Genomic DNA, 9,124 nt, shown 5'->3' on the forward strand with positions numbered 1-9,124 from the left:
ATGCCCTCCCTCTGGTCGCACAGCCCAGCCCCCCCTCCCCACTCGTAGCCCAGGAGAGCTGGGTGGGCCCGAGGATGGCCGTGCCTAGGCAGCTTCACCGAGGTGGGTAGCAGGTGGGCTCCTCACCCAGCCAGGACCCCTGCGACGCAGCGTGCTTTCCTGGGCGTCTTTGAGAAGGGGCTTTGCCCAAGTGCTCGTGACCCCCGTGCCTACCCCAGAGTGCGCCCTGAGATGCCTCCAGCTGGGGAGGAGGGCACGTGCCGTGGGAGCACGTGACACCCCACCCACCTGTGCGGGCCCACAGGTGCCACCAGCTGAAGCCTCTTTGAATTGGATTTCTGACTCACACAGGCTGAACTCAGACGCTGGTGTGTGATACAGGGGCTGGAGGACGCTCCATTAGCTGAGAGACACCCCACGGCCCCCTCTCTGGGTGTAGACCATTGTTCCCAAGGCACCATTAATTTCTTAGCAGTATGAAATTGTTTTTAAGGTTTTGTTTATATGAAAGGCAGAGTTAGAGGGGGAGAGAGAGAGAGAGAGACATAGCTTCCGTCTGGTGGTTCACGCCCCAAATGGCTGCAGCAGCCGGGGCTGGGCCAGGCTGAAGCCAGGAGCCAGGAACTCCCTCCTGGATGTCCATGTGGGTGGCAGAGGCCCAAGTACTTGATCCATCCTCCGCTGCTTGCCCAGGTGCATTGGCAGAGAGCTGGATTGGAAGTGGCGCAGCTGGGACTTGAATAGCATTCCCATATGGGATGCTGGCGTGGCAGGTGGTGGCTTAACCCGCTGCGCCACCACGCCGGCCCCGACGGAGGGTCCTCCTGCACTGAGCAGCGGCTGGCCCTCAGGTGTGCCTGGTGGAAGCAGCCGTTGGTGGCGGACCTGCAGGCGGCCACGCAGTGCCGAGCCTCCAGGATCTGTCTCGGGGCAGGGAGCCGACGGTATGTACTGTGCCTTCATTTCCGCGGGTGGTTGTTCCACCGGACTAAGTCCTCCTGTCTGTGTGCACTTTGAAACCCTTGGATGAAAAGGCAAGCACCACCCAGAGCCCAGCCATGCCTAGCCGCCACCCGGCCGCGCTGCTCTGGGGCCGGGCAACGCTTCCCGCCTCTGTGGTTTCAGGAGCCTTGACGCACGGAGGCGCCACGCTCAGTGAGGGCTCCCACTGCCTGCCGGGCTCGGCTCAAGAATTCTCGGGCTGCCGGCGCCGCGGCTTTCTAGGCTAATCCTCCGCCTTGCGGCGCCGGCACACTGGGTTCTAGTCCCAGTCGGGGCGCCGGATTCTGTCCCGGTTGCCCCTCTTCCAGGCCAGCCCTCTGCTGTGGCCAGGGAGTGCAGTGGAGGATGGCCCAAGTGCTTGGGCCCTGCACCCCATGGGAGACCAGGAGAAGCACCTGGCTCCTGCCATCGGATCAGTGCGGTGCGCCGGCCACGGCGGCCATTGGAGAGTGAACCAACGGCAAAGGAAGACCTTTCTCTCTGTCTCTCTCTCTCACTGTCCACTCTGCCTGTCAAGAACAAGAAAAAGAATTCTTGGCTCACAGGATGTGAGAGTGAGGGCAGGAACGTGTGGTGCCATGTCAGGGCCAGAGGCAGGGGCAGGACAGGCCGCCGTACCACACAAGCCGGCTCCCCAGGAGGTGGGCAGGGGCCAGGCGATGACTTCCGGCTCGGCCTCTGCCCTGGACTGGAGATCACCTTGTAAGCAAACTTGGAGCAGCCCTTGAAAATACTGTTTGCCCCACGAGGAAGTGCCACCCTTGCTTACACGCTAGGGAGAGGCCGCTCCTGAGTGGACATCAGCTCGGGAAACCTCGGTGCTCCCGGGCCAGAGGGGACAAGGGTTTGGGTCCCTGCCCCCCTCCGTGGCTTCAAGCGAGACGACGGTATCTCTTACCCTGCACCTGGGGGCCTCCCCACACAGGGCTTCCACATGGTGTCCTTGCTCCTCGCCTGCCCCTGCACAGGGCCCCCACCCGACCCAGACCAGGGCTCCTGGTGCTTGGTGGGCCTTGTGGGAGGAGTGAGCACACGCAGTGTGAGAAATCACACCTGGCCAATCCCAGGTGGGAGGCGGGAACCCGAGCGCAGCCCCCCGCCCCCACTGTCACAGTGCTTCTCGCTCAAGGCCGAGGAGCCCACGTGGATGCTGGAAAGAGGCCGGTAGGCTCGGAAGCCCACGGCCCAGTCCCTGGTCAGGGCGGGACCCTGCTGCCTGGTGTCGGAGTGGGTGTCCCGCCTCGGGTCTCTGACAGCCAGCAGTCCTGGGCACAGCTGGCTGGGGGAGGGGCTGTGAGAGTCGCCCACAGAACAGGGCTCCCCCGGACCCTGCCGGCTGCTGAGTGCCGGGGCAGTCTCCCCTAGGGAGATCCTTGGGCGAGGATGAGACCCCTCCCCCTCTCCTTTCCTTACTTGAAAGGCAGAGTTACAGAGAGGGAGGGAGAGATGGACGGACGCAGAGAAGAGTCTTCCATCCGCTGGTTCACTCCCCACGTGGCCAGGAGCCTGCAGCTCCATCCGGCTCCCCACATGGGCGGCAGGGTCTCCAGCGCTGTACCCTCACCCCCACCTTCCCAGGAATGGCAGGGAGCTGCCCTGGGCTGCCGGCGTCACAGGCTGCGGCTCAAACCTGCGGGGTGCTTTTCTTTCTGATGGCGCTGAGGGCTTCAAAGGCCGTTAGTTGTGTGAAGCCGTCTTGCCGCTTCGGCCGGTCTGTGTCCACGTCCGGAACATGGTGGTTTTGAGACTTGGGGGCACGGATTCGCCCGCGGATCCTCAAGTGTCAGGTTGCAGAGTGGGCTGGCTCTGGAAGTGGTCTGGGCTTTGAAAAGCTTCGGTTGGAAAGCATTTGGCTCTAAAGCGTTCCAGAAACCTCTCCCAGAGCCAGAGCCGAGCAGGGGGTGGAGGGAGGGTGAGCTTAGGGCAGATGGGGCCACCCCGCCACCCGTGGGGGGAAGGCAGGGGGGGCTGGCTGCCAGACACCTTCCCCCACGGGGCTTCCGGAAGAGGGTGCCTGTCTCAGCAGGGAGCCCTCCGCTCCCGACCCCGGGCTCCAGGGAGAGAGCCGGCCTGGGCCCCCGGGCTCCAGGGAGAGAGCCGGCCTGGGCCCCCGTGCTCCAGGGAGAGAGCCGGCCTGGGCCTGCCCGACCGTCTGAGCATCCACTTCAAAAGCCACGAGTGGAGCGGGCAGGAGTTGTGGGTTTGTTCCCATTTTCCAGACGGGGTAGTTGAGGCCCAGGCTGTGACAGCTCCCTGAGGTCCCTCTATTACCAGGTCCCCAGACGTTGCTGTCTTGAGCCCCTGCTCTTCACAGATGTTTCCAGAGCTCTTGTGGGCGCGTCACCCACCACTGTGCAGCTGGACAGGGCACTCACACCCGGCCTGTGCCTGCCCAGGCGTGCGCTGGTCCCGGCAGGACCCCGGAGCCTTGAGGAGCCAGCCCTGGGGCTGCGAGGGAGAGGACGGGCCTGGCCTGGGGCTGCCTTGGACCTCAGACTGCTGGCCGAGGAAGTGAGGAGTTGGCAGGAGGGCGAACAGCAGGGAGCCAGCCGCAGGCCCGCGGGGTGACGTGGCCAGGGAGGAGAGGAAAAACCCAGCCACTCGGGAGGGGTTGCTGGCCGGGCTGCCCCAGGCCGCCCCACACACGCGGGTGTTACAGGGCCTCCTGTCCGCCACTGCGCACACCACAGGGCAGCGTCTGCGGAGAGACATGGGCAGCCGTGTCAGGGCTTCCGGCTCCTCATTTGTCTGGTGACGGCCATGCCCATGGCTACAGCCCCAGGGCTGTGTCCACTGTCCTGAGCAGATTCACCTCTGAGCCCAGGGGCGGAGCACAAGGGTTCGGTCAAGGGGTGGCGCCTATGGGGAGGTGGGCACGGTAGCCACGTGCCCCCCACCCTGTGTCCTACAGCCCACGCTGACCCCTGACCAGGCGGCTCTGGCACTCGTGGAGGGACCGTGTCCGGCGTGGCTGACCCACTCCAGGAAGCTGCTGTACCTCAGGGCCTGGGACGTGGTCAAGACGGGTCCACAAGGCCTGCGAGCCATGGGGAGCCCACACACCGAGGGAAAGGCCTGGCTGTACAGCAGCTGAGAGCCGCCTCCCCCCGGCCTGCCAGCCTCCTGCAGGCCTGGCCACGTGCGCTCCGGCACGCCTGGGCTGCTGCCTGCAGAGCTGCGAGGGGCTGGTGCGCCGTCTGACTCACTGGGCCGTAGTGGCCAGGCTGGCCTTTTTTTTTTTTTTTTTTAAGATTCATTTATTTATTTAAAAGTCAGAGTTACAAGATCTTCCATCCTCTGGTTCACTCCCCAGAGGGCTGCAACGGCCAGGGCTGGGCCAGGTGGAAGCCAGGAGCGAGGGGCTTCTTCTGGGTCTCCCACGAGGGTACAGGGGCCCAAGGACTTGGGCCATCCTCTGCTGCTTTCCCAGGCCATCAGCAGGGAGCCGGGATGGAAGTGGAGCAGCCGGGTCCTGAACCGGTGCCCATGTGGGATGCCGGTGCCCCAGGTGGAGGCTTTACGCACTATGCCACAGCGCTGGCCCCTGGAAAACCAGTTTGTTCGGGACTTGAACCAGAGGCCATTTGGGGTGCAGGCAGCAGCTTTACCGGCAGTACCACGGCACCGGCCCTCCGGGCTGGGCTTTCCCAGGGACCACGTGGGCACCTGTGAGCCGGGCACCTCCCATCTTAGTGACTGCGCTGTCATCAGAGTACCCCTGGCCTGTAGTGTTGGCTGCCTGCCGCTGGGGACAGGAACCAAGGTGCAGGCCACAGACAGGGTGGTGGCGGGCCCTGGGGCCACTCCTGGGTGCGGGGGGCGTGGTGGAAAGGGCAGGGGGGCTCCAGAGGCATCCGGCCAAGGGGGGAGGTGCAGAGGCAGTATCCCAAGGCCCAGTGGCTGCTGACCCTGACCCCGCCCAGGCCCACGGTCCCAGCCCGAGTGGCCAAGGTGCCTCTGTCTTTCTCATGGTGGCGGCCACCTCATGGTCTTTCCCCTGTCCACTTAACCTGCTGCCTTACCAGGCCAACAGACAGAGATCTGTCTGGGGGTGGGGACGTGTGCATGGGAGTGTGGGTGTGCATGTGTGTTCATGGGTGTGTGAGCGTGCATGGGTGTGCACATACGTGTGTGTGACTTCCTGATGGGGCAGGTGGCCAGGCGTCCAGCTGGCAGTGCAGGCAGCGGGCACCTTGTGCTGGCTGTGTCCAGGGAAGCAGGAAGTGGACAGTGGCTCGGGCATAGCCCACGAGCAGAGATGAGCATGGAAGACCCTCCCGCGTGCCTGTCCCCTCCCTGGCGCCTTGAGGAGCGCCCTGGGGCCCTCGCCTGTGGAAGCCGACAGAACTCCCTCCCGGGTGCAGCACCTGCCTATGCGACGTCCACATCGCGTGTAAACGAGCGAGCCCGCTCACGTGACTGCCCCGGGAGGGACATCGGCGGCTGGGAGGCCGGTGACGTCCGGGCAGGCAGGTGGCGACTTACACTGTGGTGTGGCTGCTCACGGCCCCCGTGCCGCGGGCGGTGCCGGCCGTGTGGTCTCAGACCAGAGGGGTGATCTCCAGTCCTGGCCACGAGCCCTCTGGGAAGGAAAGGATTTCTCACTGGGCGCTGGGCAGGCCCTGGCCTCTGAGCCAGGCCGTCGCTTCACAGCCATGCCCCAGGGGTCTCCTTGTCCCCTCATGGGCCGGGAGATGCCCGCACCCTGTGACAGGGCGGGGGCAGTGTGCACACAGTGTCCTCTGGCCTGGGTGGGTCAGCACTGTCCCCTGCCCTCTGCCAGATGTGCTGTGGGGTCTCCACCCACCCTTGTCCCCGCGGCCAGCACAGCCTGAGGCCCTCGCCCTCAGCACCTCCCTGGCCCTCCCAGGCCTCGGGGACGCCGTCCCAGCCCAGGCCAGGCAGGGTGAAGGGGACCCTGCACTCCAGTGTCCCCTGGGGCTGTCCCCTGCCCTCGCGTGGCCTAAGAGGGAGAGAGAGCAGGCCCCTGCCGTGGGAGGCCGAGCGAGACCCTTGGCTGCGGAAGGGTGTGGGTGAGGACCCTCTGGGGATGCGGGCCGATGGTCCCTCTCCCGGTGACAGGCGGGGGCCTGCAGCCTCAGCTGCCCTGTGCGCAGGGCCACTTGGGAGGCAGCTTCCCCCAGGGCAGGTCCGGGCTCTCCAGGCCAGAGTCCAGGCCCTGGCTGGTGGTGTCAACCGCTTCCCAGCACTGTCCACCAGGGGGCAGCCTCAGCTCAGGAACGCCGCATGCCGGGCTCTCCCTTCCCTAATCAGAGCCCAACCTCCAGCCAGGGGAGGTGAGAGTGCCAGTGCTCCGGAAAATTCTGTGGCCCACCGAGTCCAAGAGCCCTGAGACCACCTGGGCCGGCTCCAAGCGTCCGTGGAGGGCGGGGCTCCCGACCTGGCTCAGCAGACCTCCCCTAGCTGTGCCCACCGTCTTCCTGTACCCCCGCATGGGGCCAGTGCGCTGCCCGCTTGGCTCCTTGCTGTGTGGTGGCTTTGGAAGCTGGGTACTTGAAGTCTTGCAACCTTTCCCTTCTCTTTCAAAGTTGTTCCGTGCCAGTTCTCACCTCTCACAAAGGCTGCTGGCTGTGGCCAGGGTGTCGCTCGTCCATCCGTGCCTCGTGACCAGTGGGCCATCCTCGCCGGTGACGTACAGGACCGTGTGTTCCATGAATAGATGTGTTTTTTTTTTTAATTTTTTTAAATTTTTTTTTTTTTTGACAGGCAGAGTGGACAGTGAGAGAGAGAGACAGAGAGAAAGGTCTTCCTTTGCCGTTGGTTCACCCCCCAATGGTTGCTGCGGCCGGCGCACCGCGCTGATCCGAAGCCAGGAGCCAGGTGCTTCTCCTGGTCTCCCATGGGGTGCAGGGCCCAAGCACTTGGGCCATCCTCCACTGCACTCCCTGGCCACAGCAGAGAGCTGGCCTGGAAGAGGGGCAACCGGGACAGAATCCGGCGCCCCGACTGGGACTAGAACCCGGTGTGCCAGTGCTGCAAGGTGGAGGATTAGCCTAGTGAGCCGCGGCGCCGGCCGAATAGATGGTTTTGGGGCTGGCCTTGTGGCGCAGCGGGTTAAGCTGCTGCCTGCCAGGCCGGCATCCCACGTGAGCGCCGGGTTGAGTCCAGGGTGCCCTGCTTCGCATCCAGCTCCCTGCTGATGCCCCTGGGAGAAGAGCAGGAAGCGGCCCAAGTGCTTGGGCCCCAGCACCCACGGGGGGACCAGAATGAAGTTCCTGTCTCCTGGCTGTGGCCTGGCCCAGCCTCAGCTCTTGGAGGGTATTTGGGGAGTGAACTAGTGGATGGAAGGGCTCTCTAGATTATCTCCCCATCACTCTGCCTTTCAAGTAAATACAAATAAGCTTTTTTTTCCCCCAGTGTTAAAGAGCCCCAAGTCCCGGCAGGCGGGGCCGAGCCACCTCTCCACGGCTCACTGGGAGAGAGGGGTCCATCAGAGTGTCCCCGGGACCCACAGGCTGGCGTCCAAGGAGAAGCTGGGCTGTGCGCACCCCCCTTGCTGGTGCCTCCGTGAGCCCTGTCCCAGCGTTCCTGTCCCAGCGGTTGAGGGCCTCTTCCGGCCCCTGGGCATTCCTGCCGAGCCACCTGCCGGCCCCGACTTCCTAACTGAAGCTTCTCCAGGCCTGAGTTTGGCCCGCCAAGGCGGCTGGGAGGTGGGAGCGTGGGAAAGGGCTCCCCGTGCCCGGGCTGAGCGGCTGTGCCAGCGGCTCTTGGGCCTTCGCCACTTGCTGGCAGCAAACAGGGCCCACCCCATGCAGGGCCGTGGGTGGGCGGTCGCCATGGCGAGGGCCCCCACGCAGCACAGCCAACTGCCCATCCGGGTCAGCCAGGCCCGCCGCCCTGGTTACAGCTTTGTCCTCAGCTGGCCCCAGGCCCGAGCACACGGCCTGAGTGGCGCGCAGGCTGTCGGGGGTCTGTGTGTCCCAGCGAGGAAGGGGCTTTTCTGGGCAGAGGGAGGGTTTGTGGGACACGGTGGGGCCCCTCCAGGATCCTGCTGTCGTTTGGGAAGGGACCAGGCCCCGGGCGCCCCCAGCCTCTGGGGACGGAGCCTGGTGTGCTCCCGGAAGGAGGCAGCCCTGTCTCCGAGTTCCGAGATGTTCCCGGCAGTTGGCCAGGGCACAGCAGTCCCTTCCAGGCCTCGCAGCGGGCACACAGCTCCATCCGGCCCCCGCCTGCCCCCACCGAGGCCCAGGTGACCAGTCCATCTCCAGTTGCGGGCTCAGGGTCCCCCAGAAGTTGTATCTGCAAACTCGAGAGGGCCTCTAACATCGAGCAGGGAGAAATGACACAAAGGCGCTGCAAGCACGCGTTTCCCGCCAGGGCCGCTCACGCGCCCAGGAGCCCAAGTTCAGACGCAGCCCTGCTACGGCCTTGCCGTGCGTCTGCCCTGCCACGGAGACCTGGAAGCTGGGGCCAGACCGATCCCCTTCCCGGGGCCCCTGCAGTCCGTGGGCCTGTTTCTCGCAGGGGACCCTCCCCAGCCACACCTGCAGGACGCACCTGCCCACCTGCCCAAGGGGACGGCCCCGGGGTCAGGCAGCTGAACCAACGGGGCCATGGGCAGGGGTCCTGGCAGGGCGGGGAGCTGCACACCAGCAGCCCTCGAGGGCCTGGGGTGTCCTGGGGGGGTGCAGAGCCTCCTCTTCCTTGTGCCTGGGGGGTGGCCTGTGCGGCCATAGTGCATGGGGCTGGGGTCTCATCCGCGAGCCTACGCAGGGACTCTGTGTAGTGTTGAAAAGACAGCTCCGGCCGGGTGGTGGTCCCTGGGCAGGAAGGGCCCGGGGAAGGGGCAGGCGTGAAAGAAAGGGAGCCGGCCCCAGTCGGGGGGACTTGGCGTCGGAGGGCACAGGAGCCCGGTCTCCACGAGCCAGGCGCCATCCACGGGCAGCACCGCTGCAGGCCCCAGGCTCATCCGGGCGCTTGCCACCCCCCTGAGCAGAAGAGGAGGCTCCCAAGGGGAACTTTGCTACTGCCCCTGCAGCCGCAGCCGAGCTCTGCGCCCGGGCCTGGCGGTGGCCTCCGCCTCTCCCTTGGACGGAGCAGGCTTCCTGTTTTGTTTCACTCGGAGACAGATTCTGCTCACAGAGGGGTTTCAAAGCCGCCG

This window comes from Oryctolagus cuniculus, chromosome 19 (genome assembly GCF_051225735.1).
Source record: "Oryctolagus cuniculus isolate XC-2025 breed Fujian yellow rabbit chromosome 19, ASM5122573v1, whole genome shotgun sequence".
Lineage (NCBI taxonomy): Eukaryota > Metazoa > Chordata > Mammalia > Lagomorpha > Leporidae > Oryctolagus > Oryctolagus cuniculus.